Raw genomic sequence first — 12425 nt, forward strand, 5'->3', positions numbered from 1 at the left:
AGGGCAATTTCTTTTCCTTGAAGCATGGATAGTCATGACAATGGTCGTTCTAATTATGTATTGGTGAAGATGCAGCCGTGTCCTTTGGGTGCATTCCCCGAGTTGTTTTTTGGGGGGTATTAACTCAGGAGGATGTGGTAGCAGTGTGTGATGATCCTGCCTAAACAGACCTCTTAATCCAATCCCTAAAAATGCGGCAGCCTTTGTGCAATGGGAAAAACCTGGGTGGCAGCAGGAGAAGATTTGCCAGGAGCAAAAAAATGGGGGATTCACCCCTTTATCTGAGCCACCCGTTCTCTCTCTCTCTCTCATTCTCTGCCTTTTCTCTTCTTTAATTCACATTATTTTAAGTACCATGTAGGAATCTGGGCTCGCTTGCCCTGCTCTAGGGATAATTTCTCCCAGGCCACTGGCTAATTGAGGATGCCTCGTTAGGCCGGGAGGTGGCTGCTGGGTGGTTTCATTGACTCTGGAATGTCAGCAGAGCACAAACAGCCACTTGCTGGTGGCCACCTTGGCAGGTCAAGCACCCACCCTGCCCCATCAGCCTGGAGAGGTGAAGGTGCTCCTAAATCCCATCTGGAAAGAAATCCCTGCCACGGATCTGCAGCTCCATGTTTTGGCAGCTTTTAGGAGAGTGGTCCCCAGCCCGTGTTTACTGTTGTCTATCAGTTGTGCTTATCAGGAATGATAAGTATTAATAAATTGATACTTTGCTGAGCACCAGGATGGGACCAAACTATCAGGCTTTTGGGCTTTTTTGGAGGGGCTGAATTTACCAGAAGGAATAAGGAGCATTGAGTTGGAGATTTAGCAGTTGCTTGGTTGTTTTGAAGGATTTAATTTTGTCCCTCCTTAGGAGCAAGGTGACTCTTGGAATGCAGTTGGCTGCAGGATGGGGTTTGGCTTCTGCTTTGCCGTGGTTACAGCTCCAGCCTTGGATGCTGAATTATAGCACTGGGTTAGAAAATTAAGTTCCTAGGGCTGAGACACCCCAGATTATCCCAAATGGAAGAGCAAATGGCTGTGCAGCAAACCTTCAGAGGAGCCAGCCCATCCTTGCAGTGAAGGTAGATTTTTGGGGCACTTGTCCATATTAATTTAAAAAAGAAATAAATAATGAATGTCACCTGAATGGAGCTCCAGTAAATGCAGCTCATCTGGAGTGTATAATAAAAATAATATACAGCTGCCTCTCGGCAGCTCCTGACTCGCTGCTGGATGAGAGGAGAAGCCCCTTGCCAGGATCCTGCTGCTGGCACGACCCTCATCCCGCTCAGAAATCCCCAAAAGCAGCTCCCGGCACAAATAACCTTCCCAGTGCACCGAGAGGCTCTTCTTTATGGGTGAGGGAAAGTGCTTAAAATGCTTAGAGGGAATAAACAGCTTTTAATGAAGTTACATTGCCACATAATGGGTATCATAAAATTGCCTTCATAGTACAGGGTCCCAGGATGGCTTTTATTATCGACTGAGCACGAATCCTGTCTGTAAAGCTCCAGCAGCTGCAGAGAGGAGAATGCAAAGTCTTCTTAAATTACCTGATTGAAATAACCGGCAAATATTCTGCTTTGCTGCTTTGTTGAAGGCAAAGCTGCCTTTGGGGTGGTCTGTCAGACCTGGTTTGCAGCTTCTGAAGAACACAGGAGTTTCATTGCAGCAAAACAGATGTTCATCTTGTTTCTCTATCGGCTGTTTGATGAGAGATTTATTGCTCTTCTGCTGGGCTGGAGCTCCTCTGCTGTGGAGTCTATTAGGCAGCCCAGGAGCTGGCGGGGAGCCAGGGAAGCCGCGTTTTGATGAAACCCATGAAAAAGCCTCGGCTTGGAAGGCGCCAGTAATAATGCATCGGCTAGACTTGGATCGGGCGATTGATTGCCGTGATTTGATTTATTGATCAATACCCTCAAATTTGGCGTCTGAGAAGCTGAACTAATCTTTAACTGCTGTGAACATCTCTGCCTGGTGGAGAATTAGAGCTGATAAGGAATGTATGAAAGGAATCTGAGCTTATCTTAATCACACAGTGCCCCGGCGCTGCCTGCGCCGAGCGGGAGGGGATGTGTGCAGAACACAATCACCAGGCAGAACAGAGCAGATCTATAAATTGATGGAATTCAAAGCCTCCAGCATCGATTACCATTATAACAAACAGTGGTGCGCTGAATGTCTGATTATTTTTAGACAAAGATTCTGTGCTCTCAGCAGCAATTTTGCTGATGCTGTCACTGTGTCAGATGTCTGTTGTTGATTGTAATTAGATGCGATACAAAAAAAAAAGAAAAATTTAAAACTATCTCTGCCTATAGTTTTATTTCCACTTATTAAATCTCCTCCTTTGTTTGCCTCCTCCTAATGTCTGCAGCTGGATGAAATATTGCATTACCAGAAGAGATCTCGTATATTCAGTTGGGTATAATCACTTTACAGATCATTGGATTATATCTGATATGGTTCAGATAATCCTGGGGAAATGTGGGACATTTACTCTGCCTTGGTTAAATAAATGCGCCCTGGTTTAGGGTTTTCAATGTGAATCTGCATAACATTTGGGTTTCTGAAACAGGGTCTGCAGCCCTCCCAATGATCCAATTCTATTAAAGCACTAATCAATTCCCTGTGACGTCAGTCTGCTTTCCTGCCTGTCCAACGTGGATTTATCCTGTCCTTTTTAAATGGCTTTTGGAGCTGCCACAGCACAGGCTTTAATGGTTCGAGGAATGGTGCAGTGGTGGTGGGGAGTGGGCAGTGGGTAGCAGGGCACATCAGGAGCATCCACTGGTTTGGTGCTTTCCAGTTTCCTTCCAGTCCTGGTGTGTGGCTGAGTGGCCACATTTGGGACTAATCAATGTCGTGGGAATGTCTCTACAGGGAAATGTGGCTGGGAAAGGGCAGGTTCCAAATGGCTCTTCCAAATGGGAAAAGCTACTGGGGAGCCCTTGGGAACCACAAATGAGGGCTGTGAGTCCATAAAGGCATCAGGACTGGGAGTTCCCTGGGGAGCCCTGTTGGACCAGGCTGGATTTGTCCTGCTGGGTTCTGGGCTCTCTGCCTGCATCCCACACTTGATGCTGGTGCAAAATAATTGGGGAATCCCACATTTTAACTTCAACCCAGGCAGGGGCCGTGGGATTTGGCATGTGGCTGTGCCGTGGCCATGGCTCTGACCTGGTGGCCAGAGGAGCAGAAGGTCTCCTCTTGAACGTGACCTCATCTTGCGCAGCCACGCGCGGCTCCGGGGCTTGATGGAAAAATGCAGCGTGGCGGCGGAGGAGTTATGTGCTGCTGGCAGCTGGTGTTTTCTTTCTTTGGGAAATCTAATATATTGATTAGCTTTCTTCAGAACAGCATCAATAAAGCATATAATGGCATGGCTGGTGCCTGCGGTGTCTCCTCCCCTGCTCTGAGCCCCCCTGGAGCCGGGAAGGACCTTGGCTGCTCCGTGCCAGGCTCCGTGTCCCGTCGGCTGCTCCTCCCTTTCCTGGCATCCACGGGCCCTGCTCTGCCTGGAGAACATGCTTGGCTGGACACCCTGATCCTCTGCAGGGAGCTTATCCTGGGCAGCCTTCCTCCACCTCCTCCTCCTCCCATCCTCTGTCTCCGTGTTGCCTCTGCCTCTGGGAGCTTTGGCTCAATGAGAGCACGGAGACACTTGGCCAAACCCTGGCAAATATCTCCAGGGTCTGGTTACACCATGGGGGATGGTTGGGATGTGCCTGTCTTGGTCACCCCCAGGCAGGGAATGTCACCAGTGGAGCCAGCATCAGCCAAGGAGGGTTGTGTGACTGGTGCTTTTGGGGAATATTGGGTGTCAGGGGAGCTCATTGCATCCAGGAGCCCACGGATGCTCTGCCTGTGCCACCGTGCTCCTCTTCCCAGCTGTATCCTGGCCCTGTGGTCACGGCTGGGGAAGATGGAAGGACCCATTAAAGTGCCTGAGAGAGTTTAGAGGTTGGTTTATTGTTGTTTATGCGGTTGTTTTTCTTTAAGCTGATTGATTGCAATAATGAATGGGGCCCAGAAATCAGCCGGAGCGGCGGCTCGAGGCCACCGCTGGATTTAAAGTCCTGGATGACTTCAAACCCTCTCCACTGTTGTAGCTTTCATTGGTAAAATACACAGAAAACCAGCAGGATCTTATTTAGGGCCCTCCCAAGCCCAGATCCACCCCGGGATGCCAGTGCTGGAAGGAGCTGGTGCTTGCCAAGAGCTGTTTTATGAACTGTTGGCTCATTTATTGTTCCATGGCTCGCTGGAGAGCGAATCCATCTGGAGCCACGGCCCATTCCACCACGCGGTTCCTTGGCATCATGAGCCAGGTAAAAGCAGCACCTTCATCCAGGATTGATCCCACTTATGGATGCTTTTATTTTATTTTCAAGTCTGATCCTTTTGTGAAGGGATGGAGGAACATCCCGGTCCCCCAGTGCCCCGGGGTGGAGGTGTCCAGGCTGCATCCCACCAGCCAGGAGCCTGGAAGGGTTTTCTCTGCTTCCCAAGCATCTTGCAGTGAGCTCATTTCTAAGAGAGATTTTCAGAGCAAATTGACAGCTGATGACTATGGGAAGATGTTTTCCAAAGGAGAAACAATTTACGATAATTAGAAATTTATAAAATGTCTTTAAACATGGTGGTAATGGGGATAAGAAAACACTTGCTGCAGTGTAATCAGTTATTAGCAGCTGATCATTTATCTCGATGGATAGTTGCTGCTGGTACAGGAGACACGTGATAAAAGGACTCTTGATTAACTAATTTGAATATCTTTTGAGAACAAATTCTGAGTTCTCTTTTTTCTCCATTGTAACGGATCTGTACATCTGCGAGATAAACAGGGAATGAATATGGAAATGAATATTATTGTGGGAGTGTAGCCCTCGAACGCCACTGCCGCCGTCCCAGCCCTGGCCCTGGGAAGCTGCCTGGGGTGAATCTAATAGGGAAAGGGCTTTAAAGAAGCTGGCTGGGAAGAGCTGAGGCTGTGGGATGCTGGAGAAGCCTGGTCAGGGATTTGCCAGGATGTGGGGTCTGGAGGGGCAGGACCAGGCTGGGCCCTTCCATCAGCCCCTCTTTGGCCTCTGGAAGGAGCAGGATGGCAAAACTCTGGAGCTGCCTGTGAGCACCAGCAGAACACCAGAGCATGTGATAGCATCCCTTGATAGATGGGTTTTTTAAACACACAGCCTGTTCCTGCCTCCCCAGGAATGGGAATCTGATGCAGGTCTCAAATCTCTGCCCTCTGCGAGATCCCATTACAGCTCCTCTGATAATGCTCTGTAAACCCCGATTCCATTTTAGATGCTGAAACCTCACTCTCAGCATCCGTGCCCTGGACCATTGGTGGCCCTGGGATGGGCCCTGGGGTGACCAGTGGGGACCGATCCCTGCTCCCTCTGCTGCTGGGCCGTTTGCTGTGTGCCCACGGGTGCCAGGGGTTAAAGATGTGGCTGGAGCAGTTGGGAAAGCACAACAACCTTGTATTCCTCTTTTCTGGCACAGCAGGCAAGGGGAGGAGGTGGCTGCTGGTGGGGGTTCAGGGGGATCTGGTCCCAGTCTCTCTTGGTTTCCCTGGCAGCTCCCAGCCCTCCATGCCCTCGCCGCATTCCGAGTGGCTCCTGCTGCCTGCGAGTTATTCATCGTCCTCAACCACTAATGGACTTCATTCAGCTGCTTCTCCCTCGTCCCCCCACCCCCCCAGTGTGATTCATGTAGTGGCTGGAAGCAGATTCCTTTTGGCAGTGAGAGTCCCAGATATTTTATATTTACGCATCATTTTCTTCCCGGGATCTCCATTTTTCCTTTCTCTCATCTCCCCCTTTCTCCTTTCAGCTCCGTCCATGCTCAGATGGGCTCGTGGCTCTGGCTCCATCACCCACCATCCCCTCCCCACAAGCTGCTGAAGGTGGGGGTTGCTGGGGGGTGCCTCCCCTCCTGCGGGAATGGGCAGGGGATGCTCGGAGGTGTTGTCACTGCTCCTTCTCAGTTGTATTTACTGCAGCGAGGAGCAAAGTCCACGTAGCTGTGGATGCAGTTTACAGGTAATTAAACTCAGCTTGGTGGGGATTTAAACATTAATATTGATGCTAAAGTTTTTAATAAAATATAGGGAAAGAGAGAAAGAGGTATTGATTCCTATAGGTTTTTTATTTTTTCTTTCCTCTGGCTTCATTGTCGCAGGGAATGTGTTGATGTGTTGGTGAGCATGAAATTAGAGTGTCCCGTGCTGGCACAGGGTCTGCAGATGGGGACAGATGTGCTTCCAGAAGGACAAATTGGGAAAGATTCAGGAAAATGCATTTGGGATTGATCCATATGGTGAGGCTGCTCCTACCCCAACCCTCTTGGGCATCCTGTGTGGTAGGCACAGGCTTGGGGACAACATCCATGTCTTGGGAATGGCGCTGAGCCTTCAAGGTTTCCGTGTCTGCTTCTGCATCCCGCGTGTTGCTCTGGGTCACGGCTGGCTCAGGACACAACCCCTTTGACCACCCCACTGTCTGTGTGTCTGGGCTCATTCCAGCATCATTCCCATTCCCACTGTAGCCTTGGGGGTCCCTGAGATCCCCCAGTCCCGTGGTGCCACCGTGGTCATCCAAGCCCTCCGCAGCCGTTCCTGCACCGCACCAGAGGCCGTTAAAAAGATGCTGACGGCCGTTTTTCACCCCCTGCTTCTCAGTATACACACAGGACCCGGCTTTATCTGCTTTCTCGCCAATATTTTTTTATATAACAGTGAAATATTTATATTGTCCAATAAAAGGCAGTAACTTGCAATCTCGTGCAAATTCATCGGAGACCGGGAGCTTCGTTGTCTGAATTTTCCACCCGGCAGTGACCCCTGGTAATTGGCTCCATAGATCTTTGGCATCAGGGATTTACATACAGGGAAGGGGGTGATGGATGGCCGGGGTCACCCCCCTGCCCTGTGGCCTGGCTGGCAGGGGAGGCTGCTGGCCCCCTGTGCCAGGTGTCCTGCCCCACATCCCATCCCTGGCCCAGCCAGGTGGGTTTTGGTGATGCCAGCGAGGGAAGAGGCAAATCCCTCATGATTCAGGCAGCCACAGCTTAAATCCCCACGGTGCTGGGGTGCAAGGCTGGTTTCATGGGAGTGTTGAGGTTTTGCTGGGACGTGAAAATGGAGCAAACTGCAAGTCCTGCAGGCCAGGACCAGCTGCTGATCCTGGGGGAGGCAGCTCCTTCCATCACAAACCGAATTTGCCCCAAAAGTGCCCATTTTGGGAGCAGGACGGGACTGAATCACCAGCAGCCAGAGCCTGGGGCACAGCTGAGCCCCAGGCAGGCACCCCCTGACCTCGGCCAGCAGCACCTCGGCCCCCAATTTATCAAAAAGCAATTAATGGCCACCCCCCTGCCCAGGTTTTATGGTGTCTGTCTCTTCCCAACAACTGCAGGGCAGTAATTAGAGTCTGTCTAATGAGGTTTCCGTAGTGGGAATACATCCTCTCACCGTATCTCCCCACCAGACAAAGCCTTTGCCACAGTTTATGGTGCCAACCCAAATTTTTTCTGGCTGTTTTCACCCTGGTACAAGCTGGATGAGGACCAGGACGTCCCCTGGGCTGTGGAATTTACCAGGCAGCACTCAAGAGCTCTCTTCCCACCAGCATCCACCCCATCATTCTTAGTCGATTTTATTTTTTTCCTACATTCCACCAAAATTAAAAAGCCATCTATATCTTAAAAACCTTATTTATGAACACTTAAGCGTAAGTAAGTCATCGTTGGACGGCTTCCCTCCCTGCTGATGGATGGAATCTGGCACCGAGGTGGACCGGGAGGGAAATCTGGCAATACAATATGCTGTGCTTGACTATTTTGACACTCGGAGTGCGATGTTTTTTTTACAGTTACTGATGAGCTTATGGCACTGCTCCTTTTGGAGAAGCGAGGAGGAGGCTGGGGCTGAGAATATTGATTAGCAAGCTCCTGATTATCTCAACAGCCCTCTCGGCTTGCCTTTTCTTTTGCGGGGAATACAGAATTCCTTCAATTATTCATGTGAGCCCCCTTGTCGATGCTGCCAGCGCGACACCAAGCAAAACTGGTCCGGGGGAATTGTATTCCTCAAATTCAAACTCCAGCCCTCCTAAACCCCCTTTATCTTATTTCCCCCCCCTATTTTTCTTGTTGTTTTTGTCCACCTTTTGTTTTGTTCCAGAAGGAGCTTTATGTCCTTGCTTTGGTGCTGGCAGGGTGGCGGGGGGAAAGCGCAGAGTCTCATAAACATTTAATTGAACTCAGTTGGGAATTTAGAAAAAAATGTACCTGAGGTTCAGGAGAATTGCTGCTAGGGAATTAACTCGGCAGGACGGCGGATTTCCCTCCCCAGCAATGAGATTTTTGGAGCTGTAGATGTGAGTGACTGACAAAAGGGAAGTTAATTGGCCACAAAGGCAAATTTTTGCCCCTAACCTTGAGGTTTGGGGATTTCTGGCTCTCACCAACTCTAGTAGCTCTGTTGGGTGGGCAGAGCTGTAGGAAAGGGGCTTCTTGGGGGGTGCAGCATCCTGCTGGATGCAGTATCCACCTGGATGCATCCCAGCAGCGCGGGAGGGAATTTTGGGTTTCAAGGCGTTTATAAAAAGCAAACGTTGAGCGGTTGGCGCGGAGCTGCTGGCACCCAGCTCGCAGCCCAGATGGGGGGAGATGGGTTGTTTGTTAGAAAAAATGAATTAAAAAAAGATGAGAAAGGGGAAAAAAAAAAAAAAAGAGCAACTCCAAAATAGCTTTTCTTGGAGGCTGTGTGGGGAGGGGTGTTTCTACCAGCCTGGTTGGGTGGGAGGGAAAACTGGCAGCGTTATAGGGAATGCTCAAAGGAGAGCTGGGCAACGGGGGCAGGACCTGCCCTCGCCACCCACGGTCCTGGGGATGATCCCAGGCCTTTCCCACCCTGTTGGCTCTTGGAGAGTTGAAATGGGGAGAGAGCCCTGGGAGGGACAGACTGGACAGAGCTTCCAGGCAGGGCAGGGAGCCACCAGTGCTGGGAGGTGCCAGAAGGGGCCAAGATGTGTCTGGGAGGTGCCAGGGTGTGGCCAGAAGATGCCAGGGTGTGGCTTGGAGATGCCATGACGTTTTCAGGAGTTGCCAAAGCACGACCAGGATGAGCACAGTGACGTGGCCAGGAGGTGCCATGGCCAGGAAACGCCTCAATGTAGCCGGGAAGTGCCGTGGTGTGGCCAGGAGGGGCCGTGGCACATCCAGGATCCCAGGATGAGCTTCCAGTGGGGGATCTGAGGAGGAGCTGAGCCACTGGGGTGGGAGAACATGGTCCCAGCCCACCATGCTGCCAGGGAATGCTTCTCCATCCTGCCCCAGCTGCTCCACATCCACCTGAGCCTTGGCTTAGGTCCCCAATGCTGGCGAGAGTCTCATGGCACTTCAGGACACCTCTTTTCTCCCCGGCAATTTGGTGTTTCCTTCAGGGGCTGCTTCCCCTGCTCCTCTAATGTGCTTGGATGGAAACCCCTGGAGAGCTGCTGGTGTTCCGAGCTCGCCAGCAGTGACACATTAGGATCTGTCATCTGCTGAGCATTACCTGGTTTTAAATCTGTCTCTTTGGAGCTACGGAACTGCATAGGAAAATATTAAAGTAAACAATAAGTGGATTTACACAAATGCGGCTGATTTCCATATTTTTCATCACTTCATTTTATTACTGGGTTTACTGATATGCTCATTTATTTATAGAGCAATCCAGTATTGATTCATTCCGATGCACTGTGCATAAACACATAAAAGAGAGTGATAACAATAGGAATACATTTTCAGTCTTTTAAATACTGCATTTTTTTCCAATAGTCTTCATTAGATCCGCTCCAGGAATATGAGCAATGTCCTTTGGGAAGCCCAGCCAGCCCCTCCGCCCAAGTGGCTCTGGATTTATGGGGGTGTCAGGGAGAACAGGATGTAATTCCCAGCTCAGCCACAGCTGCTTCCCCAGCTCTGCCACCTTCCTCCCGCCAGGGAGTTTTTCCATAGGAAGTTTTTGGGGCTTTTATCCCAAAGGTGGGTTCTGCTGCCTTGAGGTTGGGTTTCTGGGCTGCTTTGGTGCCAGGTGGTGCAGGGTGGACACCAGTGAGGTGCTGCTGCTCCTGGAGCCAGGCTAAAGGGGGATCAGGACTCTGGTTTTCCCCTTTTCTCCCACTTTTCCCTTCCCTTTTTTCCTTCCCTTTTTCCACTTCCTTTTTTTCCCTTTCATTTTTCCCCTTCCCTTTAATCCTTCTCTATTTTCCTTCTCTTTTCAAATATTTTTCTTTTTCCCTCCTTTTCATCTTTTTCTCATCTTCTCTATTTTCTCTCTTTCTGCTTTTTCCTCTTTTCTGTTTCTTCTCTCTTTTTCTTTTTCCCCCTCTTTTCCCCTCTTTGTCCCTTGTTTCCTCTCTTTTCCCTTTTCCCCTTTTACCTTTTCCCCCCTTTTCCCTCCTCTTTTTTCCCTTTCCCCATCTTTTTTTCCTCCTTTTTTTGTCTTTTTTCCTATTTTTCAAATTTCTGAAAAGCTGCACCACTCCCATCCCATATATTTCCCCCTCAAACCCCATTTTTCCTCTCTCCCCATGAATATTAAGCAGGGAGAGCCGAGTGCTCCACCACCTGCATCACGGGAAGGAGCCCATAAACTCGGGGTGATGGATGGCAAACATTCCCCCTCTGCTCCTTCCTCTAAATGGGAAGGAAAAAAGGGGAAAAAAGATCATTTTAAAATATTAACCTGGAGGGGTGTGGATGGGCTTGTTGGACCCTTTCTTTCTCCTATTCCTGAATACATCTCCTAAATATTTAGACTCTTAGACAATTTTTTTTCCTCGAGGAAAGGACCAGAAGAAGAAATTGTAACCACAGAAGATAAACCCAGCTTTTATTTTCCCCCCCTCTTCAACTAAAGGGCAGCTCCTTTCTCTCCCCAAAAGCAGTTTAATGGCAACAGCTTGAGAGGGACAAAGTTTGAATATCCTTGTGCCGGAGAAAAGAGCAGAGCGAAAGCCCTGCTAATTACAAAAGTTGCTTTATGAAAGATAATTCAAAGCAATAATTTAGCAAACATAATCAAGTAGCGCAGATGGGGATTTTGATGAATAGTTTGCAACATGCAATTAGCAGCTCTTGCAGTTACATATCATTAACCCTCAGAGCACAAAAATTATTTTCTCATTATTAGATGAAAAGGTAAAATTAAGCTGACTAGACAGTAAAGGAACAAACTACAATTAATTACCTTCATTTATTACAGTCATTATTTTAAACTTATTTTTTTTTTACTCTGATAGATAGATGAAAACATCTAAATTAAAAGTTTTGTTCTGCTAAGTGGGAGGTGAAACTTTGCGATCCTTGGGGTGCGGGGCCAGCCTGGCTCCATCTCGAATGTGGGGATCAATGGGAACCCCCTCATCACCCCCCATCATCCATGCCAGGGATGCAGAGCCTGAGCATCCATCCCTGCCTGCATCCCACACCAACCTGGACCACTGCTGTCAGCCACACAGGGAATTTTGCCTATTTTTGCAGGCAAATATTTTTCCACAAGCATGATTTCCCATTAAAATATTTTTCTTGGAAAATAATAATGGGGGGCTTGCAGGAAATCCAGCCTTGCTGGGAATTAACCTGCCCAGGTGACACCTTCTCCTGGTGGTGGTCAGAAATCAGCCTGTTCCTCGCTGGGTTGGATGCTGAAAACTTTGATTTTGAGATTTGCGTTGGTGGCAGATGGTTCGGAGCTGCCAACTGTCAGCAAATGCACAAAAAAAAAAAAAAATTCAGGGAAAAAGAATGGAGGGGGAAAAAAAAACCCAAAAAAAGAAGGAAAGAACCAGCTCAAACAGCAGTGAAAAAAACATGGATTAAGTTATGGTGGGGAGGGTGGGTAAGCTTGAAATATTTTCCCTGTGCTCAGCCCAAGAAATCCTGTGGTACACAGGAAGGAAAGAGCTTGGGCACCTTCTCCCTGAGGCAGCAGGGTCAGGATGATGTGGGAAAAAAAAGAAGGGAGAAATAACCTAATGAACTGAGTATTCTCTATCTCTGCTCTCAAGAACTTTGCCAAAACGTCACTGAACTTGTCAGGGAACATTACAACAAAATTAAGAACCAGCAGCAATTTTCTCTCATTCGGGATCCCGCGCTTTAGAAAGTAAATTATTAATGCATTTTTTTTCCCTCCGTTAAGCAGTTATTTGCAGCAGTCTTGGTGTATTTCTCATTAGAAATAACATCATCTAAAGAACTTATATTGATTCTTCTTTTTCCCCCCCTTTCTTTTTTTTTTAATCTCCGAATCATGGACGTGAACAACATATTTCTGTGATGTTCCCTTTAACTAGAACTCTCAGGCTTTATTTTTATATTATTGATCCTTTTGACGCGAATTGCTTTTTGGCCTTGTGAAAATCTTGGGAGCTGCTCCT

The 12425-nt window shown here is 48.7% G+C and overlaps 1 protein-coding gene across 4 annotated transcripts in view; it reads left to right on the forward strand.

The window, feature by feature from the left end:
* Nucleotides 1-12425, forward strand: part of CUX2 (cut like homeobox 2) — a 63628-nt gene that overhangs the window by 30169 nt on the left and 21034 nt on the right. The gene's annotated exons all lie outside the window — the stretch shown is intronic.

The sequence above is a fragment of the Vidua chalybeata genome, chromosome 18 (assembly GCF_026979565.1).
Source record: "Vidua chalybeata isolate OUT-0048 chromosome 18, bVidCha1 merged haplotype, whole genome shotgun sequence".
In the NCBI taxonomy this organism is placed as follows: domain Eukaryota; kingdom Metazoa; phylum Chordata; class Aves; order Passeriformes; family Viduidae; genus Vidua; species Vidua chalybeata.